At 44.0% G+C, this 13,422-nt stretch overlaps 1 protein-coding gene across 7 annotated transcripts in view; it reads right to left on the bottom strand.

The window, feature by feature from the left end:
* The window catches only part of LOC124175778, a 102,452-nt gene that overhangs the window by 58,672 nt on the left and 30,358 nt on the right, over nucleotides 1-13,422 (bottom strand). The gene's annotated exons all lie outside the window — the stretch shown is intronic.

Genomic DNA, 13,422 nt, shown 5'->3' with positions numbered 1-13,422 from the left:
GGAAATGGAAAAAGCCCGTTTACTTACTGCCTTTGGAGGTGACAAGCCCGGCGCGTTGCGTCAGCGAGAATATTCTCATTTTCATGCATGTATGTGACTATGTATCGTTTATTTTTTTCTTTTTGGTTTTTTTTGTTTTTTTCTTTTTCTTTTTTCTTTTCGAATTATTCTTTTTCTTGTCACGCATAACGCTACGGGTAAAAATTGAGAGTGAGGTCTTTGCTATTTGAATAGTAAAGAAAACACACGAATGCAGAAAGAAAGTGAAAATATTTCACGCACGTTTTTCGTGTATAAGGCACTTCGAAGAATTCTTCGTTCGTCGATGTTTATGCATGTGAAGCTCCGTAGCGTGCTACGGTGCTTGCAAGCTACGTTTTGTCACAAGACGTAACTAGGAAATGTTTCGGGTAAAGCGAATCGCGCATTCGATAAGCACCTAAAGTATACAATACGTATGCCTGTTTTGAAGGCATCGAAGAATCTTGAACGCGAAACCTGAATCGAAATTTATGGAAACTTCGGTTTGGTAGGCATAAGCCAGCTTGTAACCCGAAAATGATCTGTCTTAAACTTGATGGAATGTTTCGCTGTGCTCCATAAATATGATGTGTTTCTTACTTTCCGAGGGGAAAGCCTCGAATCTATAATATATTCGTGTTCGTATTTCCTTTTTCTTTTGTACCAGACAAGACGCGAAGGCGAATTTGAATCCTGCCTTCCGTTTCTTGGCCATTTATAACGCGCTTGTCAACCACCAGCTGTCCATGAAATCGCTTTCACGGGCTCGAATTCTCGACCCTCTTCACCTCGAAACTATCCTCAAAGTTTACGTGATTCGAGCCGGAGGTATTTGGTCATCGGTCAATTGTTCACTGCAGATTACGAACTATTTCACGAGTTCCGAGTTCGGAACTTGAAATATGCGATCCAGATTTCACGATCGGGACGAGTATTTGTAGCGTAAAAAGAAGTTGACAAAATTGGGCGAAGCTCAAGAAAATTCTTCTGTAAAACGACGAACCCGCAGCGAGCTTCGCGGAACAAATGTGAAAAAATGTGTGTGTCAAAAGAAAAAAATTAAATCCCCAATTTCGAAGAGAGAATGCATGACGTGCAGCTGTGCATCGAAAAAGATGCATCGGCAGTGTGCGAAAAAGATCGTTTATTGATGCCGTATAGCCTATTTAAGGCCATAGGATAAATAAAAGAATGCAGAAAGTAACAAACAAGATACAAATGAAGATGCAAAAGGAGAACAGAGAAACTAAGAACCCTAAGAACAGTTTCGATGTAGAATGAATGATAGTCTCCATGAAATTTATGGAAGAAAATACGTAACGGATATAAACGTTTGGAACAATTTAAATTAAAGATATGCTTACGATCTATGAACTTGACGCTATCAAACTTATACTACTGTACCAAAATAAAAAATAAAGAACGTAGCTAGAAAATAGAGGATATGAAGAAAAATAAAGATAAAAGAGGAGTGAGAGTGAAATTTTATTCGCCCTGGGACAAGTCCCCTCAGGCAGTATGTAGAACATAAATATAAACGTAAAATGTGAACAGATATAAAATACAATAAAACCGACAACAAGATTAAAACTAAAGTTGGGAAAGAATAACAAAGAGGTGATCAAAATATATGAAAGTGAATAAAACGAAAATTAGCAATAAATAGAGAGAAAGGTTCGTTGGAAAAATGGGAAAATAATGCAAAAACGGGGACGTGGCCTGGAGACGAGTAAGTTGGAGGCGGGGCGCGGTGCACGACGCGGGGGGTAAAACTGCTGGAAACTAGTCTGCAGCCGATTTCAGGGTGTAGCCGGGAGATTCTGGAACAGGCGTGAGAGTCAATCGGGGAACGGTGCCGGTGACGAAAACAAAAGAATGGAAAATTACTTTCCCTCGCACCCCCGGGGGCCGCGGGGAGCTCGGCTTCATCCCCTCCGTCCACTTTGTTCGCGAAGCCAGTTCTAGCCGATGTTCTTTTGTATCAGATTTCGCTCAGCGAGCTTCCAACCGCCGGCCGCGTCTCATCCCCTATTTACCACCCTCCCCCAAGTAGAGGTACTGCAATTTTCGCCAATGCAAGCTCGCTTTTATACGGAATATGCGCGAAGACTGCCGAGTGCCAACTCGGCGATATGATGCCTCTTTTACGAGCGATTCGACGCGGCTAGAACAGCTTGATTTTCGAAAGTTGAGATTCAACCGCGCGAGGATGTTGAAATCTGTCGATTAATTTCGAGCAATTCTACTCGTGTTATCTTGGCTCTTCCAAAATCCACAACTATAAAATTTGGATGACTGTATCTGCAGGTCTAATCAAAGGGTGCTGATTTTGACGGCATACTTTTTAACTTTCCTACGACTCGCGTCTTCTCTTTTTTTTCTTCCAATATTTTCAGAGCTGCTTGAACTTGATTCTCCAAAAAGCGGTGTTTGAAAATACCAAACTGTTACACCTGGTATAATTTTCGTCCTATTTTTCATCTCACGCGATCCATCTACTCGCTAACTGTGATCACGTACGTCGAGCGTGGCGCATGTGTGTATCATTCTATGTAATAGAAGCCTGCAATGATAGAACGGAGGCACCCGCATGCAGGTCCCTGCGGACTCGTGAAACGTCAAAGCTACTCTCATCGTCTAATCCAATAATGCGTGATTAATCATTCCATTTGACACGCCTTGCGACGCGAGGCTGCTGCGGCGATCCAATCAGAGAAACGATGCACATGGTCAGTGAATTCTCGTTCGCCCGAATGTCCTTCCGGATTCTCTGCCAACGGCAAGGAACTCCAAAACGCAACTTCGATGTTTTTCTCAATTGAATCTAAATTGTCCAAAGTACATGACAACAGCACTTGACTCTATTCGCGCGCGATGAATTACAGCAGTCAGAAATCCGAATCCGATTGTGATTACGAAGCTTATCCTCGACGTCTGGCTTCTTTCAAACGTGGAAATAAAAATCTGACGTCGATTATACGAGAGTAAGCAGGTGTGACCGAGGGAAGAAAGTGAAATAGTCGTTCGCTGCCAACAAGGGTGTGCGCTCTGGCGTCGCCCATCATTTTCGAATTTTTATTCGCTGCGAAACCTATTAAAACATACTCAATACAGAATTCGCGATACGGCAGAGGGGCTGAGCAGAGCTGTGCAAATTAATATTATTATTACGTTTTTTTTTTTTAATATATATTTTTTTACTCCTCTCCAGGAAATGGTTTAGGCAGCAGAGTCGAGATTCCTCGAATTGTTTCTCCGAAAGTGAAATGCATTGATTAAAAAAAACGACCACCAGCGGCAGCTCTCTCTCTCTCTCTCTATCTCTCTATTCGTTGAGAAACAAGCGGAGGGACAGCGAAATTGCGAGAGTGATTTCCGGCCGAGGAACAAATGGAAGTCCGTGTAAAAAGTGACGCTTTTATTAGTCCAGCAGTTAGGGGGAAAACGTACCCTAAAATCGCGGACGCCTTTAGCAACGGTACACAAGGATTTCCGTCGAAGATGAGAATACTTCGTTACCATTAAGCGAGAGGAGAGACGGAGGCCCTCAGGGGGAGAAATAGGCTTCAATTTTAGCCCGCGAAACGGGGCTGGCTGCAAGGCAGGGCTCCGTGCGAACGCGGATGCGGAATTTGGGAAAAACGCGAGGCGGGGGAATACCGGGGACAGCAAATTGTATTCCGCGTAATTGCGAACTGCTTTTGAATTGTCACCGAGCGTTTCGCCCGACGAGGCGAAGCTCGTTTACAGCGCGAAAGCTTTTATCGGTGGCCTCTTTCGCCCCGCTTCCGAAGGACAACTCGATTAGACCCGCGACTGATCTCGCGCTTCTTTCTTTACTCGCCGCGATTTTCTTTCTCTCGTTTCACCTCCTTTTTCTTGCAATTTTCAACCTGCAGCGATATTTCACACCGCCCTGAATTTCCGACGGACTCGACGACGGCACGATTTCTCGCGATAACTCGCTCGTCATGCAGACGGTGAAAGACGTATTAATATGACGACCTGCAGGGGCCACCCCAGGAATGGACTATATAGGACTATATATTCGTGGAGGCACGCGGGGCGGAGGGGGATTGAACCCGCGAAAACCCTTCTTGAATACTAAAACATTTTTCCCAGCTCGTCGTGAAACCGAGCGCTCGACGTTGCTTTTCTATATCGACGGTTGTTCGGGGCTGCCTGACACTCTTGATCGCTTCTGAAGAAGACCAAATATTTTTTCAACTCACACTTTGATGCCTCTCGGCCGTCTCTCGACCCGACTCTGCACAATGCAAACACTCTTATATACCTATCTTTTCCCTACCCAACGCGATCGGTTTCGAAATAATAGTCACACAGACGCCGTTCAATTTTCACGAAATTTTTAAATAAAGGAATATTTAAATATTGCTCAGAAGTTGAGCTCGATGCGAGGGGGATGCATCCCTTCGGGAATTAAGATGCGGGGGGACGGGGGACCCGCACTCCGTGTATGTGTAGGCACGTACGTACAGGGGAAACAACAAACTACCATGCTAGACCGAAATTGCTCGTAAGTTGATCTAATGATACCACTCGAGATGCAATATTGCCCCATGAATATGATACATCGTTCCTCTAGCCTGCAGAGCCGACTCCCCGAAAACCCCGAGGGCGGGTATTATATACGTAGATTACAGGTATAATCTACGACTAGAGAATGTCATGTAATACTAGTAATATTCGCGGAATGTGTCAAGATCATTCGCGCATTGCGTAGAATCGAATTCGCGTGCATGACGCAGAGAGTAGCCGCAAAGTGAAGAGAAATTTTGTGCCGATCCGTATTTCTTTATGCAAACGTACAACCGTTTTCTCTCTATCATTTGTTCAATTGTTTTATAATAATTGATTTCATAACAGGTCGAGAAAGAATCATCTGAACAAAAGAATTTTTCGCTACGTCGAGTTGGCGTGCAGGAATGCTTTATAAATGGTAGCAGCAACTATTTAACGATATCTGAAAAATTCCGTTCGTGCCAAAAATTTTTCGCAAAAAGTTCTTTGCACGTAATTTCCCCACCGAGTTGTTTCTTCCGGCAGAGAAATTGCTTGGTAAAAAAATTGTTCAATTCTTACGACAGATGTAATATTGTACAGTATTATTCGTTAATAGTTTCCCAGCAACTCCCTATTTTAAATTTTACGTCTCAATAATCAACGTATCTTTTGTTTCTCCTGTCACATGCGTCACTAGTCATCGGCGCATGAAATTTGATTGGAAAGGAAACTCGTTCCAGTTTTGATTGAATGAAAAAAAAAGAAAAAATTTAGTAAGCCACTGGAAAGCTATCAATGAACATTACTGTCCACATGATTACTGATATTGACAGAGATAAAACGTGAAAAGAATTGAGTTTCTTAATGCAAGTTGTCAACGGCTCGTCGTCAATTGCTTTAGATTTTGTTAATTTCGGTTAAACAATGATAGTCCCGTTCGAAATATTTTGTCGCAACTGAAAAGCATTGATTTCAATTTTAATTCGAACAACGATTTTTCACCAGCGCAAGGCTTTCGCCGACGAAACAACGCGACGCGCAATGAAACGGGGTGCTTGCAGGGGTATAAACGTTATCCACCCCAAACGACGGGCGCATTCTTATACGCGTGTGCAGGGCGGCAGAGCATAGAGGCATTCGGGGGTTGGAGGGTCGGGCGAATCGTTTACGTGGCAAAGTTTAAATATAATTTCAAGTCTGAGAGGGGCGGAGGGTCGTGCCTAATCTTTTGGAAATAACGCATTGAACTTCTGTTAAGCACTGAGGCGTAATTTTCGGATATAAAACGGTTTCGCCGACGTAACGCGAGCTGCGCCTGCCCCGCGCGCACACCCTTGTAAAGGCGCTCACGTTACATTGTACTTTTTGAACTTGATGGAGTAAATCGGGCGTGCGCGGACTGCTGGCTGTTATCTGACGAAGCTCGAGCCCTCCTCTCCGAACGCGAGACACGCCGGCTCGCCTGCAAATGCGAAATATTTTTCATCCTTTGAAGAAGAAGGGCGGTTTTAAACGACGAGAAATCGAGTCGCGAACCAATTTTCGTAACAATCTGTCAGGAAATTATTACTTCCTACATCAAGACGTCACATTTCACGCTCTGGTAACGATTATATAATAATTTACTCTTCGGCGGTAATTAATTCCGCGTCAAAAGGCTTGCTCGGGGCTGATTTTAATTACATGGGAGTATCGGTGTTCTGAGTTTCTACATTTTCAAGCTTTATCTCCAAAATGCGACGCGCCGGTTTATTCTGCGCACTGTCGATCGGGAATGTTTATTATTTTAACTCGACCGTGCGGAAAGAATTCCGTATTTTGTTCATCCCATATATCGAGAATTCCCTTTGTGAGCTTGAATGAGAAAAAAGTAAAATAAAATAAACCTCAACCCAATTCGTCAGTTTTGTTCGGGGATGCTCGGTTGCAGCCAATTGCGCTTTGATTCAGACGGTGGCGTCGAGGCTTATATGCCAAATTCGTTCATCCCTGACGTCTGTTGATTATTATTTTTGTCCGATTTATTCATTCGAGTATTCGTAACTCTGAAAGTTTCCACCTCGCGTCCATTGAACAAGGTTAATCGATGCCTGCGGATGATGCAAGGGACTTGTTCGAAAAAGTTTGCAAGCTGCGGCGTAATTCGGTAGTCGACGTTCAACTCTCCGTGTATTTACATGAAAAGGGGACAAAAACTTGACGTGTAATGAAATAACGGTACGATTGATGGAAAAAGTAGAAGGAGACAAAGCTTCTTCGGTCCCACTGCTCGGAGCGGTGGAAGAGAAAACCGATGGTAAAAATACTCACGCAACTCCGGTTCCGACCGGATTCGATGAAAAAAGAGGTTTCTGATTAATTCAGGTGGATAAAAACGCCGATTGCAATGCAATCGAGCTGCAGCTGAAGTTTGTAGTTTAAAATCCACGGGATACGCGGTGACAATGACTGTCAATTAAATGGATCGCGAACCCAACGTTACAGAAACCCAACTGCAGTTGTCATCAGCAAAACAAGACTCGCATTATAACCCGTCTGTGCTATATTTTTCCGTCGTTCGTCTTGGTGCAAGTAAAGTTTTTCTTAAAAAAAATCAATTCCGTTGCTTTTTGAAGTTTGAGATTACTTTGGTCTGAAAATTAATTAAGTTTCAGATGGAATATAATTATTCGCAACAGAATGAAAATTTCGCGCAGAGTTGGAATTTCGCTCTTTTGTTTGCCGAGATTCTCTCATTGTCGGTCTGATCCTGCTGCCGCTTCAAAGTGAAGAGTCGGGGGCGGTGAGTATCCATTGTAGGTCCCTCTCTCTCTCTCTCTCTCTCTCTCTCTCTTGAGGGAGAAGAGAGGGTTTCGCATTTAGGGGTATAAGTACGCTCGGACTCGTTTAGCCGATGAAATGAAAGAAACTACAAAGACCTCGCGGGAGAAAGCTTCTTAAAAGTTGTAGCTTGGATATCGCTCACCGACTTCCCGCAGGGATAGAAGTACGTGTATCGGTGTGGCTTCTTCTTCGCCGAATACCGACTCCTCCGAAGTTTGGCAAACATTTCTCAACACACCGCGGGAACCGGCATCAACGTGGTTTAATATCGTGGATCACTTAGCGCATCCTACATCACAAAGCTGTCGAAGTCTCGAGTCTAGTCCGCTTTAAGTTCGACCAAAGCCGAGAAAACCTCAGGATTTCTCCGCATTGTTGAATACGCGAAGAATTTGAATTCAGTCAAGATCGCTTTCTTTGAATTTCCTTTTCATTTTTTTCCCGTCTCTTTTTCCAACGGACGCACGTCTGGGAATATTTATAGTTGTGATCACTGTACTGTTCTTGATTATTTCATTTTTTACCATCACCGAACGACATTATATTAAAATCACTTTTTTTATAAGCTGTAACCAGAATATCCATGCAGTATTGACAGCTACAATCACACTAACAATATCAAAATAATTAATTGCATCACATTTTTCAGTCAATTCAACTACAGTTGAAATTTTAATGAAACGATAGATATTTTGGACTAATTTGCTAGTAACGATAACAAATCAAATTTTTCTTAACGCATATACTAATCCAGTCACAGATCGGCATGCAATCAACTCGAACTTTATCACTGATTCAACCCTGCTAGATGTACAAATATATTTTCAATTTCTCCTGATTTGAGTGAAGTTCTGAGAAACTGAAGCCAGCTCCAGGTGCCGAGGACACTTTCAATCGCAATTAAAAAGCCCGCCATCGTCGTAACAGAGAATAAAGAATGAGGGAGCGAATAGACGGTAGTTGTTCGAGGCTGGGTAGGTATAATATTATACATTGCGCAAGCACAGCTTCGGTACGTAATCCTGTAGGATAGCTATAAATGAGTATTGTACGAATATAGCTATATTTAAACTAGCAAAGGGTTTTACGATAATTGCAGGGAATAAAAGGTCTAAAATGATTTAAGACAGTGATTCTGGCTCGACTTCTCCCACTTATATACCTTTTTATTCTACCCCCTTCCCGTTCGACGATAATAACAATTCCGCGGTATATATTATTTCCCCGTCTCGGAAACCACCGCAGGCCTTTTATTACACCGCTAGGATGAAAAATCGTCGGAGATTATACCGAAACGACTATTTCTATTTCGGATATTCGTTGAAAAATTGACTAAGATTTAAAACATCAAGCTTGAAAGACAGAGGAAGAATTCCAACCGCGTTTTCCGTTGAAAAATTTATCTGAAAAATGTATTTTGATGAAAAAAAAAGTGGAAATATTTACAAATTGGAACTCTTTTTTAATAAAAAACCTTCCTAGGTCTTTGAAATAATTTTTTTCAGCGCTAGGCTTTCACTCAATTCGAACCAGCATACCTTAATTCGCTTTTCTTTCACTATTCGGCAAAAGTACACAATAACGTGCAGGTACGTCGCGTCAATGAGGAAAGTTGTTGAATAAATTTGACGTGAAATCAACTTTTCAGTTCTAAATCTGATTGCGAGGTTAGTCTCGCGGCTAACGAGAGCGTGGCGTTAACGTGGCTTTGAGAAATCAGTTTTTTGTTCCTCGTCCTCGGAATCGCTAAGGGCGTTATAAATTTGAGAGTGGAATTTTTAAACCCGGGTCGTACTTTTCCCCGTCTAAAACATCGGCCTGGCTATCGGGGTAATAAAAAGTTCGTTAACGACTCGCGGGGGCTTTCGTCCTCCCCGCTTTTCCCGTTCCTGGGCAATAATAAAAGAACTTTGGCAACTAATCGTGACGGTGGGAAGAATAAAAAAATAAAGGTGAAAAATCATGCAGTAAACAAATAATTATCAAATACGAGGAAAACGCGCTTGGAATCAACGTTCAAAAACCCCAAATTCCTGATCCTGGGCTGGAGAACCTTACGCGTCGAGAGACTAATAATCATCAAATTTCTACAGATTCTGTGCGGCTTTGAGAGCTTTCGCCCTCCGCGAGATCCGATCTTTCGACATTCATCTCTTATGTTCCTTCAATTCTAAAGCACGTTAAATTACTCATTGTTGTACCAGCCCACCCGTTTATACCAACATAAACTGTAGAATATGGTGCTTTTCAGTAATCTAAAAACCTTAGTCGCTTTTCGCTGTAGATGCTTTATCAGTAACCTTGCCGAGTCTCGTTCCAAAAGCTGGAACATTTCTTTCAACAGCTACGATTCGCTCCAAGGTGCCTGAAAAAAAGTAATTTGCTGCCAAGAAGCAATAAAACTTTACCTACTGAAATTATCATCGTTATATTTTTCAAGTCTTGAATATGATATAAAATTTTCCCTCTTTGACGAGGCAAGTGTTTGATCAGAAGTACGTAACTACCATAATCATGATCGGCGGCGAAGCGAGAAAAAATAAACCTAAAATTGGTGCGGATTCAGATTTCAACGGTGAAATGTTCGTCAGCAATGAATATTTGCTTTAAATCACACTTGCGTTTTGTGCGGAAAAACAGTACCTTGCTACAGCTACTCATGTACTTTGCCAAGTAAAGCAAAACCGGAGATCAAACGTACAAGAGAATCTACTCTAATTTGAGAGGGTGCTTGTTACGTCACAACCGCTTTCCAAAAGTCTACAGAAACCGAGGTTTGCGTCTTGCTCTGCGACAGCAAACAATATAATTAGACGCTAATTTAACTTTTTCGCTTGAACGGATTGATTACATCTACGCGTCGTAACCGCAGCATTTTCGAGATGAAGTCGGCTTCTGCTTGGCATTTTTTTGCTACTTCGTTTGAGTCGAACGGAGAATAAAAAGTAGTGAATTAAAATTTCAAGGAGTAACGAAGCAGCGCGTGCCTATGCGCAAGGATGACATTGGTCCTTGATTAATCAAGCTCTTCCCTTGTAGCAAAATTAAAGGAGCAGAGGAGAAGCGGCGCGTCCACACAGGTAGATTTGAGGGTAGAGAAAGCAGCGGCATCCGCGGTTAGTTATACAACAGTCTTCTCAAGTTTGTCGAAGCTCTCTCCTTCGCTGCTAATGAGCTTCGCGCACGACTCGAGCTTTCGAGCCAATATACAACAGCCCCTAGCTTTGTTGGCTCATAAACATTCTCTCCGTTAAACGATTTCTCCTCTCGCCCAACTTCTCGATCGCTTAATTTCACCCTTGCCGATTTCACGCCCCGGATTAACACACGCGGCGTTAAATTCTCCCGAAACATGATATCCCAAGGCGATGCGGAAACACCTCGTGGGATGGTCAGTGGAATTTCGGCCGGTTCACGCTCCCTGTAAATCACCCTGAAACCAGGTGCGAAATTCCAATCTCAGAGGCCTGCGTCAGGTATTTGTCCAACCGACATCCGACCTGAAGCATCTCGCTATCCAGACTCGAACAGGAGCCCGACGCCCCAGGAAGAAGTATTTCCTTATTTTTCATCTACCTTAAAAACGATAAATATTTCTTAATGGAAATTTCATCCCAAAGGAGATCTCCGGACTCGTTTTCAGTGAAAAAAAGCGCGCATGTGACCTAAAGCGATTGTATTTTCCTTTTTCATTCTCGTCTGAGGAATCCGAGGGGCGAGATTATTTACACAGCAATCGAAAGCGTGTAATGGAAATATTGTTTCACTAAACAAGAGACCGACTCTACAGGGGTGAAGTATATTCTAGGAACTCCAGGGCGGATTAGTCGGCGTTTCGGTGATCCTCGGAGAGCTAAGAAACGCGAATGGATACCGAGGGGGTTGCAGGGAGGTAAGCAGGGGTCGCCGTCGGGTCAAGGGTTGGTCGGCACGAGCCGCTAGATGGAGCTTGGTTAAGCCAATTATACGAGACAATGCCGCGGAAGACTCGGGCGCGAGTTTCGGTCTCGGTGGCAAGGATCTCTGGCCCTCTCGCTCGTCCTCGGCGATTCCCCGCCGCCCCTTTGTCATCCCGGGAAACTTGGAGGGGGTGGTGGAGGAAACTCGGGCCTGCCTGCTTCTTGTTAACGGCGCCCTTAAGGACTCCCTGCATGCGAAACTGTATATCCTGATATGATAGGAGCTCCGGTATCCGGCCGCCTTCGAGGGGATTCCCACCGTTGTATCCGTCTTCTTCGAAGGCTGCGTTATCAAATTTTCAAATTTAATCGCCTCCAATTGCCCTCCTTGTTTGCCTGCAACGGCTTCGCGGCTTAACCTAATCTTCTCTCGCCAAGTCTTAACTCATCCTGCTTACTCCGCGGAATTTATATTATCCTGCGTTTATATTAACCTCGGGACAGTTCGAATGTTGAGGTTGAAGGTGGGAATCTTTTTCTCTCGGTTGTTCGTACTTAAGCGGGTCCAAGGATATTTTCTTCTCTTTGGACTTATAGTTTCGCTGAGAAACTTCGTTTTAATCTACGGCGAAATACAAAGCGAGGAGAGAAAATGCGGGACTGACTAACGAACGAATCATTCTCTGCATTTTTCCAATTACCTGAAAATAATGTGAAAGTATGAACGCCATCAAAGTTTGCACTTTAACTGAACTTAAACTTAGATTACACTCCTTCGCTTTCATCCGCCGCGGCGCTGCAGCGTCCCCGAGTATTTCTAGAACTTTTCAGTTTTGATCAAAACTTTTTAACAACATAAAACTCAAACAATAATGCTCGACCAATTGAAAATCTCGGGGCGATCTCTGTGACACGGGTTGGCTGCAGTTTGTCGAATAATTACACCAGACGATAGCTCACAAAATGCAGCGTCCCGATTCTTCAGCATCACGTCAGTTCAAGGACCCACCTCGCATATTCGTCCGACACACCATCGCTGACGATAAAACCCTATAAATTTCAGATCCGCAGCTTAGGATTTCACCCCATCTAGAATTACCAAGACTCGAAAGCGACGCCGCGGGATTGCCGGGACTCTATTATCCAAGATGATGGATGCTGGATGGACGCTGATGGATGTCGCGACCCTCTACAATATCAAAGGTCTTGGCTCCCTCGCCCGGAGCTCAACACTTTCTTGCGATTAGGGTCGAGCTTTAATCGTTGCACAGAAGGGTTGCCCCGCTTTTCCAAAAAATTCATCAAAACATCCTACGTGATGCAAAATGGCCTCATGCTACACAATCGAACCGGAAATCCGAGTTTAATTACAGCCGATCCACCGACGCCTTGATTTGCTACAGGCCAACGTTAACAGCGAACTATTCGACCCGGCGTGACTTGGGGCATGGAAAATCGCGCTTAATATAATCTCCTTATTAGCCTCGCGCTCGCCGCCTCGATTCCGCCAGAGCCCGAAACCCTCTCTCTCTCTCTCTCTTTCCCCTCCTCCTATATTACCGATCATACTTCTCTCGCGAACCCGAGAGGAGCTAGGAAAGGATTCGAACCGGCACTCGCTCCCTCCCAAACAACCGTATACCCGATCAGCCCCTTTTAATGTAACGCAAAACTCTCAGCTGCGAACCCCTCGCAGACTCCGAAGTTCCCGCGGAGACTGAAAAACGCTTCTGCCGGTCCCGGAGGTCTTTGATTTTATGAGACAATGCTGACGTTCTCCAGGGGTGAAAATGGCCGGCCGATAATTAATCCCACCCCCTAGACGACGGCGGTCCTGATCGCCGTCTTTTCCGTCTTCTTCGTCTTCATCTTTTCCTTCTTATCCTTCTTCTACTTTTTGTTCTTCCTGCAGTGATCGTAAAACGATCGCACACCTCGCTAGCTTTCTAATCAAGCCATCGAACCCGGCCGTAGGCCGACTAGGCCGGTATGAAATGCCGCCGCCGGTTGTTGCTGCAAAATCAATACCCCCCTCTTGGTCCCATTGCCTCCTCGTACCTACGCTCCTCCTCGTCTGTGTTTTGACGCCGACTTCTAAGGCGAGTGGAAATAGGACCACTACGACTTTTCTCCGGCACGAGATCAGCCAATGATT

Source organism: Neodiprion fabricii, chromosome 2 (assembly GCF_021155785.1).
Source record: "Neodiprion fabricii isolate iyNeoFabr1 chromosome 2, iyNeoFabr1.1, whole genome shotgun sequence".
Taxonomy (NCBI): Eukaryota; Metazoa; Arthropoda; class Insecta; order Hymenoptera; family Diprionidae; genus Neodiprion; species Neodiprion fabricii.
This window is presented reverse-complemented; position numbering and strand designations above follow the sequence as displayed.